This window comes from Mytilus californianus, unplaced genomic scaffold, assembly GCF_021869535.1.
Source record: "Mytilus californianus isolate M0D057914Y unplaced genomic scaffold, xbMytCali1.0.p SCAF_3, whole genome shotgun sequence".
NCBI classification, from domain to species: domain Eukaryota; kingdom Metazoa; phylum Mollusca; class Bivalvia; order Mytilida; family Mytilidae; genus Mytilus; species Mytilus californianus.
Genome location: NW_026262679.1, coordinates 69626150 through 69644201, shown reverse-complemented (window position 1 = coordinate 69644201; position 18052 = coordinate 69626150). Strand labels below are relative to the sequence as shown.

The window sequence follows — 18052 nt, the reverse complement described above, 5'->3', positions numbered from 1 at the left end:
CCGAAGACACATTGGTTTTGGCACAATAACTTTAGTTTAAGTTAATGGATCTCTATGAAATTTTATCATAAGGTTCAATACCACAAAAGGAAGGTTGGGATTGATTTTGAGGGTTATGCAACCAACAGTTAAGGAATTAGGGGCCAAAAAGGGGTCAAAAATAAGCATTTTTGTAACTTCCAGATGATAATTTGTGTGTTAGTGTATGGATCTCTCTGACATTGTACCACAAGGTTCCATATCACAAAGGGAATGCTGGGATTGATTTTGGGGGTAATTGCCTCAAAATTTTAGGAATTAGGGGCAAAAAACAAGCATTTTTCTAGTTTCATGACAATAACTTTTGTGTAAATGTATGGATCTTTCTGAAATTGTACTACCGTAGAAAGGCTTGTATAGTTCGCACTGGTACATAGTCCGCACCCCCTTCTCCCCACGAAATTTTAGGTAAAAAAACTTTTTGTTACTGTTAGAAAAGGTCTAATGAAACTCCGGTAATTTCAAATCCTGTGCGGTCGTTTGCGGTATTTTCTTGGAAAAACCTGTTTTCCATCATCAAACAGAAGCTGAAACTGCTTGTAAATGATTCTAGAACGCTTCATGATTGTTAAAATAAGTTTAATTCACTTAAAAAACAATTTAAACAGGAAGTTTAAAAAGCACGTGTAAAAGAAGAAATTAACCGGTGAGAGTCGAAATCCGTACATAACAGATATCACTATAATACGACTTTGAAAGTAAAACAGTTTCATCCTTTTGTAAAAAAGTCTTTAATATATCTATCACATTAATGTTTGAAGGGTCTTAAGCTAATACAAACCATATTAGTCAGTATGAAACACCAAAACGGAACGAACAATAACCGATTATGTTTTGTAGTTTACAAATTCTAAGCTGGTTTATGGTTGTCTTTTTCACTATGTTTGTATCGTTTCAATCAAGCAGATACCAGTTTATTTCAACCAATGCATTGAAAAGAAACGAGAAATTTGTAATGAAAGGTTTAGTTTTTATATTTATCAGTATTAATTTGATATTGAATAGAAATAACTTATTAATATGGGTGAGTTAAAATTATTAGTTTGAAAAATGATAAGAGCGCCCTCTACAATATAAATAACAAAGATGGCGGAACGTAAACAAACCACCTCGCCCGCGAAATTGAAATTTTTCTCTGATTTCTTGCTTATTGTACTCTATAGTCCGCACCCCGTCTGGAAGGTCCAATTTTTGAGAATAAAACCGCGGACTATACAAGCCTTTCTACGGTACACGGTTCCATATCACAAAGGGAAAGCTGGAATTGAGTTTGGGGGTAATTGCTTAAAACGTTTAGGAATAAGGGGCCAAAAAGGGGCCAAATATTAGCATTTTTCTAGTTTCCAGACAATAACTTGTGTTCAAGTGTATGGATCTCTCTGAAATTGTACTGCAAGGTACCATACCACTAAGTGAATGCTGGGATTGATTTTGGGGGTAATTGCCTCAAAATTTTAGGAATTAGGGGCAAAAAACAAGCATTTTTCTAGTTTCATGACAATAAGTTTTGTGTAAATGTATTTATCTTTCTGAAATTGTACTACATGGTTCCATATCACAAAGGGAAAGCTGGAATTGAGTTTGGGGGTAATTGCTCAAAACATTTAGGAATAAGGGGCCAAATATTAGCATTTTTCTAGTTTCCAGACAATAACTTGTGTTCAAGTGTATGGATCTCTCTGAAATTGTACTGCAAGGTACCATACCATAAAGGGAAGGCTGGGATTGATTTTGGGGGTAATTCCCTCAAAATTTTAGGAATTAGGGGCAAAAAAGGGGCAAAAAACAAGCATTTTTTCTAGTTTCATGACAATAACTTGTGTGTAAGTGTATGGATCTTTATGAAATTGTACTACAAGGTTACATATCACAAAGGGAAAGCTGGGTTTGAGTTTGGGGGTAATTGCCCTAAACGTTTAGGAATTTGGGGCCAAAAAGGGGCCAAAAAACAAGCATTTTTCTAGTTTCCAGACAATAACTTGTGTTCAAGTGTATGGATCTCTCTGAAATTGTACTGCAAGGTACCATACCACAAAGGGAATGCTGGGATTGAGTCTAGGGGTGATGAAACATAAGGGGGTTCAAAAAATTTGGGAGGGGGGGATTTTGTTTCCCTTTTTTTCCTTTTTTTTCTTTAAAATTTTCCATTTTAAGTTGGTTATTTCTGATTTATATATAAAAGCAAATAATAATGATATGGTTTGAATAGGTAAATTAAAAAGTTTTAAGTTCTTAGAACATATTCATTCTGTGTCAGAAACCTATGCTGTGTCAAATATTTAATCACAATCCAAATTCAGAGCTGTATCAAGCTTGAATGTTGTGTCCATACTTGCCCCAACTGTTCAGGGTTCGACCTCTGCGGTCATATCAAACTGCGCCCAGCGGAGCATTTTATTTACATATAAAAACTTACATACTTGCTTTATAAATTATTCTGTCTTTGGATTAGCTGATGGATATGTTTTAAATCACTTGGCTATAGATGTGGGCATTTACTATGGCTTACTTTCTATGTGCCCATTTGTATTAAAAATTATAAATTATCGTAATTTGTTGACAGGTTTGGTAGTGGTCCAGTCTGCAATCATTTATATGCCTGTCATTCTTGTCAAAGAGAACTGGATCAATTAAAACAAAGACAACAGTTGGAAATGGAAACATTCATTGATGTAGGTTGCTTGTACTGTGGATTCATTAATATTCGTTGGATACCAATTTTTTGAGGATTTCGTTGGTACAGGTGAACCACGAAATTAAATGTTCAACGAATGACAAATTTTCAATAGGCGTGTATGCAGACTGCAGCAAAACCATGAAATTAAATATCCACGAACATGCAAGTTTTCCCTAATCCACGAAAATTGGTACCCACGAAAATAAATGAATCCACAGTATTTGCCATTTCTTACTCACTTGGCCCTCAGTGCCATGTCAGCTTTTCTCATCACTTGGCATCTGTTGTCCATTGTCCATCTTCCATTGACTTTTGTACCGCCTCAGGGGTCTTGTGGTAGCGTGTTTGCTACAGTGCAGGAGGTTGTGGGTTCAAACCCCGGCCGAATCAAACCAAAGACTTTAAAATTGGTATTTGCTGCTTCTCCGCTAAGCACGCAGCATTAAGGAGCAAAGACTGGTCAGCTTGAAGTCAGAAAAATATGTCTTGGTAAGGTGACATGTCTTTCTGCAGACTGTAACCTTGTGAACTAGCATGTTAAAAATCCGGCTCAACATGTCGGTCTAGTACAAAGCAGGGTTAATATTCCATTGACATGTTCTCGTCCTGAATATGCATAATAATTTGCCACTGGATGTTAAGCAGCCATCCATCATCATCATCCATTAACTCTTACAAAAATCTTCTTCTCTGAAATTTCTGGGCCAATTAGAACCAAACTAGCAACAATCCTCTTTGGGGTATCTTGTCTTAAAAAAAGTGTCTGATGATCCTGTGTGCTAACCAACATAGTCACCAATGCTAAAACGAAAGTTTTGTGCATTATCTTCAAGCCATCATAGATAGAGAAAATCAGCAGGACAAAATCTGCAAATAATTCAACACAGTTAAATTGTCAGTCCACTCCTTATAGGAGTTATTGCCATTGAATTACCAATTTTTGTGGGAATTATAGTAGATAAAGAGAAACTGTAAACATCAAAACTGATCAGCCATTTTCCACCAGTTTTACAGTGTGCCCTTGGCTAATTTAGATTTTTGTCTAGTCTCGTCACAGACTTAGGCATGCTGTTTCTAGCAGCGGAGGTGTTAGCAATTGTGTGATAAACCACAAGTGGTAGGTCAATCAAAATTAATATGCAGTTATATCAGCTCATATCCATGGAGATTATTTTGCCCTGCCTCATCAGTCATTGTCTAGTGACTTTGGAAAAAGTTTTTAAGAAAACAATATTTTATTACTGACCTTTTGGGGATCTTGAAAACTGGGTATTGATTTTGTGTGGCCCTAATTTTCCTTTTGTATTTAAGAGTAGTTGCTTATTGTAACAAATTGCAAGTGAATCTGCATTGGTATTAGTTTTATCATCCATTTAAATTGGTGATGAAAGAGTTAATAAAACTTAAAATATGATGCAACAAATTCTTAATCATATCAACTTAAATTAGTGGTACTTCTTAGAAGATAATATTTTCACATTAAAATATTTAAAATTTAGTATAATGTTGTCCTGCTGCCATCTATCTCTAAAGTTTGCCCACAGCTAATAACCTTTTAACTTCTCACATGAGTATATACCAATCCTTAATCTTGCATATATATAATTTCTCTTAATTTCAAAAATGTATTTATTCGTTTTATTTTAGCTGTTATTATGGGCGTATGAAATTTGCGCCAATTTTGAAAATATAATTTTTATGCCCACGCCGTAGCGGAGGGGGCATTAAGTTTTACCCTTGTCCGTCTGTACGTACGTACATCCGTCTGTACGCCCGTACGTCCCAAAGTTGGTTTCCGTTCTCTAACTTTAGTTTGCCTCAACCAAATGTTATGAAACTTATACACAATGCTTATTACCACATAATACAAATAAAGTTCGAAATTGGGGGGCGTCACTTTTACAGTTCTTGAGTTATGCCCCTTTATAAACATAAAAATTGCTATATATATAAAAAAAAAAATTATGAAGAGAAATCCTTTAATTAGATAATAATCTATTTTTATTAATGTATATATTTCAATACGTTACATTGTGTAGATAAAAGTTGTTGACATTTTATAGATAAGTTACTAGTATTTAGTATTTAGAGCATTGTTGATGGTATGTAAACTGTTGTAGGATGAATTTTTGTAAAAGATTTTATGACTGGAGTATTTCAGGAAAGTTATCAAAAGTCAAAGGTACTTGGTGACAGTACAATTTTTTTAGCCCTTCCCCTTTTTCCAAAGTCCGTTATTTTTTTGTTGTTTTCTGTTAATTAAGTCTCCCAAACAAAGTTTGGGAAGACTTATTGGTTTTGCTCAGTTCTTATTATAAAGTCGCCAAAACGGAGTTTTGGGGACTTTATGTTTTTGTCCCGTTTCTTATTATTATTAAGTCGCCAAAACAGAGTTTTGGGGACTTTATGTTTTTGTCCCGTTTCTTATTATTATTAAGTCGCCAAAACAGAGTTTTTGGGACTTTATGTTTTTGTCCCGTTTCTTATTATTAAGTCATAAAAACGGAGTTTTTGGGACTTTATGTTTTTGTCCCGTTTCTTATTATTATTATTATTATTATGTCACCCGATCGACAATGTCGGGTGACATATTGCTTTTCCTCTGTTTCTTTTTCCCTATTATTATTATTATTATTATTATTATTATTTATCTTCCACCTAATTTTGTCCGCCCGCTTTCTCAGAGCCAAAGCTACCAATCCGAATGATGGTTCACTATAACAAGGAACCCTGACTTTCGAGTTGCAGTGCAACTTTGGAACTAAAAGATGGCTGCCATCACCATGGAAACTGAAAAATGGTGAAAAAATATAATTTTGGAGTTCACTGAATTATTTGAGAATGCTTAAGCTTAACATCTTTAGATTTTAATACAATGTAGGTGCCCACTATATACTGGTTTGGGATGATTTTGGCAATCATTGGAACTGCTATGTTGCCATGGATACTACACCAAAAATTTCAAAAATATCGAAATGCTCCAAATTTAATAAAACTTCACAGTAACGATGAGCAACATTGGTAGATAAAGAATTTGGCGTTGGAATATTGAAAATGTCTGCCGTTACCATGGAAACAATGCAAAACAGGTCAAAATGCTCAAAAAACCTTAAAGTGGCATTTACTTTCTTAATATGGTAGGTCAAATCCATTGAAATTTTGATGGTATGTTCCCTCCCATGTACCAATGTGGTATCTGTCAATAAATTTTTGGAATGGTCTCTGTAACCATAGGAACCATCTAAAATGTCAAAACTTTCAAAAATTTCAAAATGCACCAAAATTGATGAAACTTTATATGATTGTTGACTGGCAAGTCTGGATGAGACTTTTGACTTTGGAATTTCCAAAATGGCTGCCGTTGCCATGGAAACCGCAAAAATGTGAATTTTTTTTAAAATGCTCTGAATGTACTGAAAATTTACAGAAAGATGTACATGTGCATTCACTAAATTTTTTGAAATGGCTGCCGCTTAGTGGCAATGGGGGAAGGGTGACATCCGCTATTGCTTGCAATGGCAATTCTAGTTATTATTATTATTCTTCTTAACCCTAATTTATCCGACCATTTTCTTCCAAGCCTTAAATGATGGAAACTTTCTATTTGGTATGATGTTGGGGTAGTATCCCTAGGGGTGCATTCACTATTTTTTATTTCAAATGGGGGTCAACTTGGCACTATTTGGGGGCCGGAACATGGGTGGGGTCATTTTTCGACTATTGATTCGCTACTGGTAGAACCTTTAAGTTTTGTGTAATACAAGAGACCGATGTCCAGGTGTCCATTCCACATTTTTTTATTTCAGCCAGGGGTCATCTTGGCATTATTTTAGGGGGTCAATTTTCATGGAACATTCTAAAACAATAGTCATGTGATTAGTCATGTGATAGTGTTGAATTATTCCTATGTACTTTTTATGTTATATAATGATAGATTATTACAGGTAGCACCATATGTAGCTGTAATTCGACTTTGGAATTTTTAAAATGGCCGCCGTTACCATGGAAACTGCAGAAATGTTAAAATTTTTTAAAATGCTTCAAATTTAATGAAATTTTACAGAGATGTTAACGAGTGTATGTAGATTTGGAATTTGACTTTGGAATTTCCAAAATGGCCGCCGTTGCCATGGAAACAACAAAAATGCAAAAAATCTAGATTTGGTCCAATCTTTATGAAACTTGACAGTAATGTGACCTGTCATGTGTAGATGTGCCATCCGACCCTGGAATTTTCAAAATGGCTGCCGTTACCATGGAAACTGCAAAAATGTCAAAAAATTCAAAATGCTTCAAACTTAATGAAACTTTACACAAATGTTGACTGTCTTATGTAGATGTGGCATTTGACTTTGGAATTTCCAAAATAGCCACCGTAACCATGGAAACATGAATGCCTAAATTTGAAAATTAGTCCAATTTTTATGAAACTTGTAAGTAATGTGACCTGTCACATGCAGATGTGATATCCGACTTTGAAATTTCAAAATGGCTGCAGTTACCATGGAAACAGCAGAAACAATGGTTGGGGGCCGTTTTGGCGACTTTTGTGTTAGCATCCTAACACAGGATAACTTGTAATTATTATTCTTCTTCTTCTTCCTCTTCCGCCGCTTTTAAATTTGAACTTGTCCGCACCTGTTCTCCAAAACCGCTTGTCAGATTAACTTAGGGTTTCACAATATGTTAGACTAACATGTCTAGTGGTGCAATCAGGGTTTTGTTTGTGCAATGGGGTTTTAAAGGGGTACTTTTGAGGGGCAAAAAGAAAGGAGGGTTTTACTATAGAACCCTATGGGATTTTATTTTTTTAAATTTTCAAATGATTATAAATTCAAAACCATTTGTGATAGACACAATCTTTTTAATTGAAAATGTTCTAAATGATAAAGCACATTAAATGAAATACAGGGTTAGTCCCCAGGGGTCACCCCCACCCCCTGCCATTTAAGAAAGTTCTAATATCTTGCAAATGGTCGAGATCCCCACCCCTAAACCATATATATTCTGGTTTGTCATGATAAAGCACATCAAATGAAATACAGGATTAGTCCCCAGGGGTCACCCCTACCTCCTGCCATTTAAGAAAGTTCTAATATCTTGTAAGTGGTCAAGATCCCAACCCCTAAACCATATATATTCTGGTTTGTCATGCTAAGATGGTTTGAATGATATACAGGGTTAGTCCCCAGGGGTCATCCCGACCCCTTGCCATTTTAGAAAGTTCTAATATCTTGTAAATGGTCGAGATCCCCACCCCTAAATCATATATATTCTGGTTTGTCATGATAAAGCACATCAAATGAAATACAGGGTTAGTCCCCAGGGGTCATCCCCACCCCCTGCCATTTAAGAAAGTTCTAGTATCTTGTAAGTGGTCAAGATCCCCACCCCTAAACCATATATATTCTGGTTTGTCATGCGAAGATGGTTTGAATGATATACAGGGTTAGTCCCCAGGGGACATCCCCCACCCCTGCTATTTAAGAAAGTTCTTATATCTTGTAAGTGGTCAAGATCCCCACCCCTAAACCATATATATTCTGGTTTGTCATGCAATGATGGTTTGAATGATATACAGGGTTAGTCTCCAGGGGTCACCCCCACCCCCTGCTATTTAAGAAAGTTCTAATATCTTGTAAGTGGTCAAGATCCCTATCCCTAAACCATATATATTCTGGTTTGTCATACCAAGATAGTTTGAATGATATACAGGGTTAGTCCCCAGGGGTTATCCTGACCCCCTGCTATTTGAGAAAGTTCTAATATCTTGTAAATGGTCGAGATCCCCACCCCTAAACCATATATATTCCTGTTCATCATGTCTCTAACATTTGAATGACGTAGACGGTCAGTCCCCAGGGGTTCCCCCCACCCCCAATGTTCTAATATCTTGTAAATGGTCGAGATCCCCACCCCTAAACCATATATATTCCTGTTTGTCATGTCTCGAACAATTGAATGACGTATAGGGTCAGTACCCAGGGGTTACCCCCACCCCCAATGTTCTAATATCTTGTAAATGGTCGAGATCCCCACCCCTAAACCATATATATTCTGGTTTGTCATGCCAAGATGATTTGAATGATATACAGGGTTAGTCCCCAGGCATCACTAATGCATATAACTTAACTGGACCAAACCAATTTTCACTAGATTTTGTCCAATGTCAGGCAACCCTGGGAATTATGAATTATGGGAGCTTCGTTTGGGAGACTTCGTAACAGCATCCTGTTACAATCATTTCTTGTTTCAATTATATTAGCGTTTTTTTCTGTACACTATGAACATACATAATAACATATACCGGTACTATATAAATACAGTTTATTTGGTATTTATTAACAATCCATGCAATTAAACTTGGAATTGATAGCAAATAGCAAATACACTGTATTTATATAGTATACATGTATGTTTGTTCAAAGTATACAGAAAAATGTGAAAATAATTGTCCTGTCCCCTTGTACCTATGAAAATAATGTGTAGTTTAAGTCCTAAACGGAAGTCTTATCTATGATTTAAAAGTCAGTCCGAGGACGGAAACAATATCCGGACGTCTTTATTTTCGTTTTCTCCCAAAAAAACCCAAACGAAATATTTATAAGCGAGGATGACAAATGCGACTATGCATTGTACCTATAGGACATAAAAGCATGATGATTGATTTAATGTGGAAGGAAGAAAAGCGACACACAAAATGAGGTCTTCTCATTTAATAGTATAGAAGTTACAAATCTTTATTAGTTTGTGACAAATGAAAGAAAAAATATTTGGAACTATTAATTATATTTGATTATAATTTGAAAATAGATATACACTGTAATATATCTAATTTTAGAGAACTATTAATCATATCTAATGTTTTTTTCATCATGCTTATAAGATATTGATTGATAATTGGTATATAGTTTTATCATGACAAGTTACAGATCAAGTTCAAATTTTTGTTTCGGTCTAATGATTTTGTGCAGAGTTATGGTCTTTGGACTTGAAAAATTCACTCATATAATCAGTTTTCCACACTGTTTTTAGTCATGCTTGAAGATATTGACATGATATTTACTTTTTGTTTACACCATGACAAGTTATAGAACAAGTTAGCATTTTGTTCCAGTATAATGAATTTTTACCCGGTAGGGGACTATGTATTGCCATGCAATACTCTCAGAATGCTTGTTATTTTAATTATTTTTGAATTATTTCTGGGCCTATAAAAATTTTCATTTATGGCTCATTTTAAAGAAAACATATAAATCTTTCACTTTGTGTGGAGTGACATCATGGACTTGGGGTGAAGGATGGGGTCATTTACATTTAATATGGGCAGGTCAGTCAGACCTCACCTTTGATCCCTGTAGTAGTAAACATTTGTCTGATTTGTGTCTCATAACTTTTGTACTGTAGAACCCAAACTCAGTGTTTCCAGGGAAGCAAGTCTATTAATTCTATTACAAACTCGTACTACGTCAACTTGTACCATTGAAAGTCAACTGGTACCAACGTTAACTACCAACTAGAACAACTGCAATCATTATGAACTTGTACCACAGCAGACTCACGATTAAAAATATACATTGATATATGCATTGCTTTTGAAAACCTTGATGAAATATTAATCAATTTGCCTTAATAATAAATTCATTAAATGTTTAATGTTTGTTCTTTCAAATCTTGAAAAAAATTGAAGCAACACTGCCACAGTTTTCATAATTACGTTTGCCTTGGTTTTTGGTTAACTGCCTACAGCGCTTACAGTGCTTTGATTCTATGTTTGTTATCATTGTTAATCAGTAGTTATAAGACAACTAACCCCTTTTGATAGCTGTTCCATAATTTGTTAAAATATAAAACATATATTAAGGAATCAGGTAAAATGCTTAGCTCAAATACATCTATTTCATTTATATTTATTGCCTTCAATTTGATAAGCAAATAACTTTTTTAAAAGGAATACTTGACTACAGAAGGGGATAACTCTTTTTTTTATAGCAGCTTTGAAGTAGATTCCTTGTACTTTATTCTAATGATCAAGTTGAGGTACACATATATCAGACATTGATTAATGTAACTCTCTGTCATTGCTTCTGTGAAATTGTCAAGTTGGGGAACACAGAGACAAATTCTCTCTCTGCCAGTACAAGATTACAGTTATAATCAACTCAAAAACTATTTTCCAGATTTATCACGATACAAATTTTCTGCTGCTCGCAAACATGCTGAGGTTGTTGGTATTGGCAAGCCAGTTTTACAGAAAAAACAATTAAGAGAAAGGCTACTGTTCAACAGATAGAAAACTTTTTAGAGTTCATACTTTCACCGGCTATAATGACTGATTCACCATTTTTAGAATGCACTTATAAAATCTCGTCTGGTATTACGCTCAAAGTACCTAAGATTATTCTAAATAGTGTACGTACAAGAACAGTTACACTGTATTTGAAGTATTGTGAAGAAACCCAGTATGCCAATATATTCTTTCTGAAAGGACTTACATGAAACTATTTGAAGCTATTGAGTCTAAATTAATATAATAATAATGCCGAATCTTACTGTGTATTTAAATTAATAATATTAGGTTCTGTTTTCAAATTGGTCCACTTTAAAGTCCAAGGGTCCAAAATTAAATTTTGTTTGATTTAAAAAAAAAAAATATTCTTGGAGGTTCTTTGATATGCTGAATCTAGCCCTGTATTTAGATTATTTTTTTTATGCAAAAAAGAAATCTAAAACAACATGCCTCATCCTTCAAATTAAATGGTCAGTGCATGATAAGATCAAATAAGAGCTAAGACCCCTTTGCTGAAAAAGTACCTGTACACCTGATTGGCTTTAAAAAAAGGGGCACAGATTCATAGTTTTAGTTTACACAATCATGACAATCATGACAATATCTTATTAAAAATTTTTATTTAAAATTTTTAGACAAACAGGCGATGACCAGTTTGTTTCAGTGGATGCTGGTTGGCAGAAAAGGGGAAGTGGAAAAGCATATGACAGCTTGTCAGGTGTGTATCTTTATAGAAAAGAAAAGTAGGAGTAAAAAAAATCAATGTTTTGCTATGATGATATGCACTTTTCCTCAAGAAGGTAGATATCCTAACCTTGTAGGTAAACAATCGGTTTCAATTTACAAACTTATTTAAGACGGGTTTGATTACAAAGTTCTGTTCATAGCATTCATGTACTGTTTGATACTGTAAATTCAGAAATTACTGCGTGCATTTATTATTGCAATTTTTGAAGGATGGACAAAAATGTGAGATAAATTATTGCGATTTCAGGAGAATCTGCATACAGATATATGTATCAGATATCAGATTGCAAGTTCTTATTATTGTGATAATCACTCGGTCGCATAGTTCCAAAAAATAAAAACCTTGCAATAATATCTGAATTTACAACTATTTTTATGAATGAATTGATGCTGTAGCCATTGTCAGTAATCTTTTTTGTGTATGTTACCGATGAGAAATTATAGACAATTTTCATATGTAAAAGGGAGGTTTGGTGCATCTTAAAACCAGATTTAACTCATCATTTTTACTTTAAAATGTCTGTTACCCAGTCAAGAATATGATGATTGCCCATGTAGAAAATTTGAATTCATAGGTGAAAGTGCACTTTGAATTGCCTTTCGTCTATATGGACTTTCTGCTTTTATCATATAAAAAAAATGAGATGTGGTATGATTGCCAATGATTGAGACAACTATCCACCAAAGTTCAAATAAAGTGGATGTAAGCAATTATAGGCAACCATACAACCTTCAACAATGAGAAAGACCCATACCGTATAGTCAGCTAATAAAAAGCTCAGACATGAAAAATATGAAACAATTCAATTGAGAAAACTAAAGGCCTTATTTATAACAAAACAATGTATGAAAAACAAATATGACAGATGTGACAACCACTAAACTACAGGCTCCTGACTGATCATGTTCTGTTTGAAATCACACTTAATGCAACCCATTGTTATTAACAGGTTATTGCATTAAAAAAATTATGCAATATTTTATACAGTCTTAGGGAGTTAAGTAACTAATCATTTCAATTTTAGAACACTGTTCAATGATTGGAAAATACACTTGTAAGATTACCAACTACAAAGTTCGATCAAGAGCGTGTTCAAGTGCATCAAGCAGAAATGAAACTGCTGATGATCATGACTGCAGATAAAACTGGGATGGTTCAGCATAAGCCATGTAGCAAGATATGACTGTGGAAATGGTCTCTGAGTGCAATGAAAAGCATTTTAAAACAGGAACTAATATAGGAGATGATGATTCAACTACAATGTACTATAGCAAGACTGAGACGTCATGTAGATGCTAACATAAAGAAGATATCTGACAAGAACCATGTGAAATTTTTTTTAGTAAAACTCTGTATAAACTTCAAAATGCAAACAAAAGCTTGACGTCTACAATTAATCAAATACCTAAAGAAACGTTTTAACTATGTCATTGCGCAAAACCATGGAAACGCCATTGAAATGGAGAAAGCATTGAAATCATTATCAAGGCACCCCTTTGGAGATCACAGCATGTGCAACAAGTCCTGGTGTCATTTTGTAACAAATCCACAGGAGGTCTACAAATCTCTTCCGAATGGAAAACCCATACAAGATCATAAGTTGAAGGAAACATTGACAGAAGTCTTTGATTGGTATATCAATCATGCAGAAAAGTTAGCATCATTAGGAAGCACACAAGCTAATGAAAGTTTTAATGAAACAGTTGGCTCAAAAGCACCAAAATCTCATCATTACAGTGGATCAGCTAGTTTGAACTACAGGGTTGCTGGAAGTGTATTGCAAAAGAATATTGGTTACACATACTTATCATTGGTGAGAATAAAGGTTAATTTCATATCACAAACGGGAAGGAAAACTTTGGAATATGTTGAACATATGCAAGAATACAATAAAAGATGTAGCAAATTTTAGCAGTGACGACACAAACAAAAAGAAATATGAGCACCATGGATCCCAACATCAATTGGGGCTCTCTGAGTGAGTAAGCCATATCTGCCAATATAGAGCTACCATCCATGGTGCTCATAAACTTACCCAACCAAATATACTTGAAAAGCATCAGAAACAATGTACATAGTTGATTTTTAAGAGTAGAAAAAAATAATGGTTGGGGAGAAACCCAGTTTTAGAACTGTGACTTTGTGAGCCGAACATTTTGAAGTTTGATATAACAACTTTGAAGAAAAAAGGTGGCAAATGATATGCCAAAAAAGAAAATGAAGAAAGTATGTTTTTTTACGATCATCTTGTAAGGACTTAATTACAAAGGGATTAGACTTGTGACTTTTTTAATGTCATACAGATTATTGATAATAATAAAAGTTACTACAAAAGAAATCAGTTAAGGCCATCAATGAAAATATGTTTGTTTCCTAAACCATCTATTGCTTATTTTAATGGGTCTGTCGGTAGGCATATTAATGGGAAATTTTGATTCTAATTTAAACTTCTTTACTCATTTACTTGTATCAAAGTAAATTGACCAAATAACTTCAAATTGTAACGTTTTCATTTATATTTCAGGTCCATAAACGAATGGGATTGTCTACAGGAGCACATACCATGTGCCTAGCAAAACTGAAAGACTTACAAAGTAGAAAGAGAAGAGCAATTGCCACTGCAAGAAAAGCAAAGATAAAGAGACTTGCACTCAAATCTAAAAAGTATGTAAAATGTTCACTAGTGCACAACATCAAATCAGATTATAACAATTTTCACTTTTGACAGTTTTATCAAACAAAAAATATTAGGGGTAGAAAGTTTATTAATAATCAATGTGTACTTCACTCAAATGTAAACACAACAATGGATGAGTCTGATCAATCTTTTTCTTTATTGAAAACACTATGAATAAAATGTATTTGTGAACAATTATATATATGCTATACAACAAATTATACTGATAATTGTCATAATCTGATTTCTTGTAAAATGTGTGACTATTATCATGATTGATGCCATGAAAATAATTGTGGAAGTACAGATGTCAATATTTATGCCCCCGCCGTAGTGGAGGGGGCATTAAGTTTTACCCTTGTCCATCTGTACATACGTTTGTCCGTCCATACAGAAAAGTTGGTTTCCGTTCTCTAAGTTTAGTTTGCTTCAACCAAATTGCTTATTACCACAAACCACAGATCAAATTTGAATTTTGGTGGCGTCACTTTAACCGTTCTAGAGTTATGCCCCTTTACAAATGGAAAAATTGCTGAATTTTTTGTTTCCTTTCTCTAACTTTAGTTTGCTTCAACCAAATGTTATGAAACTTATACACAATGCTTATTACCACAAAACACAGATCAAGTACAAATTTGGGTAGCGTCACTTTTTCTTCAGTTTTGTCCCTTTATAACTTTATATGATATGCAAGCGGGGGCATCATCTGTGTCCCATGGACACATTTACCATTTATTTGAAACATTTTATCAAAATTTTTGCTATTTGCACTATAATTGAATTAACAGTTTTGTATTTCAAGATTTTTCTCTAAAACTGCTGAATTGATTGGGACAAAACTTAGCCACAATCTTTAAAGGGTATCATTTTAAAAATGTTGTCGATTATTTGTGCCAACCAACAAAAACGGCTCCTGTGGCTAAAAAGAAATCATAGGGGTAAACTGTCCGTTATTGCATTATAGCTCTGAAACTGTTAAAGTTATTGGAAACAGACCAGACCTTCCTTATTCAGCTTGATGAGCTCTGCAAAAGTATCTGTTTGTTCAGGAACTTTGACAATTCCTTAGAGGAGTTATTCCCCTTTGAATATTTTTTGGATTTTTTTGCCATGTATCACATATATCTTTAACACCATAATATATAGAGAAAATGTTTCATTCAATAAAATGTTTGGCAGGAAAAGTGCTACAAAAGTCTCCATTGGGTTGATGATGATTTATTTTTTTACAGGAGCAAATCGTATGCAGCTTCTGAGCTCAGAGAAGGGGATAGCTACAGTAGCTGTGTTGAACTCAAAAGCCATGATATCACAGAAATTCCAGCACCAAGAATACCACCAGCTGATGTTGAGATTCCGACTGATGTTACATATGTTTGTTTTGATTTAGAAACCACTGGATTAGGTATTACAGTTTGTTTTGATTTAGAAACCACTGGATTAGGTATTACAGTTTGTTTTGATTTAGAAACCACTGGATTAGGTATTACAGTTTGTTATGATCAAATTTCATACAGGAAATTATTTATAGCTCTATATGCATGATTTGTCTTAGGTAGTACAACAGGGTTCACTATTATTTAGGTCACTAAGACCTACATTTTCTGCCTGAGCGATATGGTTAGTTTTTATCTGCAGCTTCATATATAGATTGGCACCCTATGTCTCAAAGACATATTTTTTAGTTAAAAAATCAAACATGATTGTTAATAGATATCTTGCTATATGTTACATTATGTTGGTTGTTTTTGCCTCCATATTACTAACATTTGTTTAATTACAGGTCGCAACTCCCACATAACACAGATGGCTGCAGTCTGAGAGATAAGTAGTGGCAATGTTATGTCAGACCAAAAATACCTGTTTCTCCCTTAGCATCAGAGGTGAATGGCATAACTGTTGGAAATGGTAGAATGCATCACAATAGAAAATTTGTTGAATCATCTGACATATCTAGTGCTTTAGATGCATTTATTGATATTCTCGAGAAAATTGGAAGTGGAATATGTCTGTATGGACACAAATTCACACAATATCAAATCTTTTGATTGCCATGTTCTGTTTAATGCCTTAGAAGCAGTTGGAAAAATCGAGAAGTTTAATACTTTTGTTTCTGGTTTTCTCAATACCAAACTTTTATTTCGTTCACAACATCCTGGTTTATTGTTGTATTCTGAACAATCTTTAGTTACATTTTTCCTACAGCAAGAATATTCTGCACATAATGCCATAGACGATATCAGCATTTTACAAAAACTGTTTATTTCACATGAAATCAAAGAAGAAAGTAAGAAAAAAGCTTTTTTTTTTTCATTAGCTAATGCACTTTTTTCCCATGAAAGTTTAAAAGTTGCAGCAACTAATTTGCCATCACTCCAAAGTCTTGTGAAGATCTGTGAAGGAAAACCTATTATCAAAGACAATGTGTAAAAAAAATGGCAGCCAGCAACTTGAACTATTCAGCTCTCAAACTAGCATATTCTAGAGGAGAAGAAGAGGGAATGTGGAAAGTTGTGTCAGAAAGTTGTGAAAGAGGACCTAGAGTGACCAAATCCTCAAAAATTATTGATGCTATTTCTCAACATTTCAAACATTCATGCAATGAAAGTTAATTTTTTAGTTCACCTGCCTAATGTCACCTAATGTCAAAGCGAGTCTTCACTTGTCATCACTTAGAATTTATTGTTGTAAACTTTTCAAAAAACTTCTCTTCTGAAGATTTATATTTTGGCTGAAAATCTTGTAGTAAGAGCTCCTTTTGACAAATTTTATCAGAATTGAAGCGTTTGCCTAATTATTTGAAAATAATGATAGCTGCAGAGAAACTATAATCTGGAAATATGTTCCTATAAGTATTTCAGTTGATCATGGAGAAACTAAAGTGTATATTGCTCAATTTTTCAGGACTTATTAATTAATATCTTGAATGTCTAAAAGTGTAGAATGACTCCTTATATTATTTATTGCTCTTATCATCAATTGCAAGCAAATTTCAAAATTTTTTTTTTTTAAAAATTGAAAACTTTAGGTTAAAAGCTAAAATGTAATACTGATTTTTTTTTATATGATTCTCTTGCCAAGCCTAATTATATATGTACATGTAAATTGTACGAGACCTGCTCTTGTGAAGTAATGCTCTATTTGATAATTTTCTAATGAAACTTAACTAGGTGTTGGATAACTTTATGGGGATGTTTATATTGTCAGGTAATGTTCCTGTGGGGGGATAGGTCCCTTTAAAGACTACTAGTTATGTAACATTATGTCTTTTGTTTATGTACCTTGAACATCTTCATGTTTATCAATAAAATTCATTTTTTAAACAGTGTCACTATATGAATCGCATATCTATCTATTCAGCCTTTACACCTAAGGCTAATAATACCATTGTACACATTACAGTAAAATATTTACAGCTGAGGACCACCTCTGGGTGCGAGATTTTCTCGCTGCGTTGAAGACCCATTGGTGGCCTTTGGCTGTTGTCTGCTCTTTGGTCGGGTTGTTGTCTCTTTGACATATTCCCCATTTCCATTCTCAATTTTATTTTTTATCATATACATAAATCCAGATGCACCTCGGATAGCTTTACAGAATCCAAGCAAAAGTTGGCCACCGTAT

General features: G+C 34.1%; 1 pseudogene; it reads left to right on the top strand.

The window, feature by feature from the left end:
* LOC127733630 (ubiquitin carboxyl-terminal hydrolase 33-like) overlaps positions 1-17754 on the top strand; it is a 38367-nt pseudogene extending 20613 nt beyond the window's left edge.
* The last annotated feature ends 298 nt before the right edge of the window (positions 17755-18052 follow it).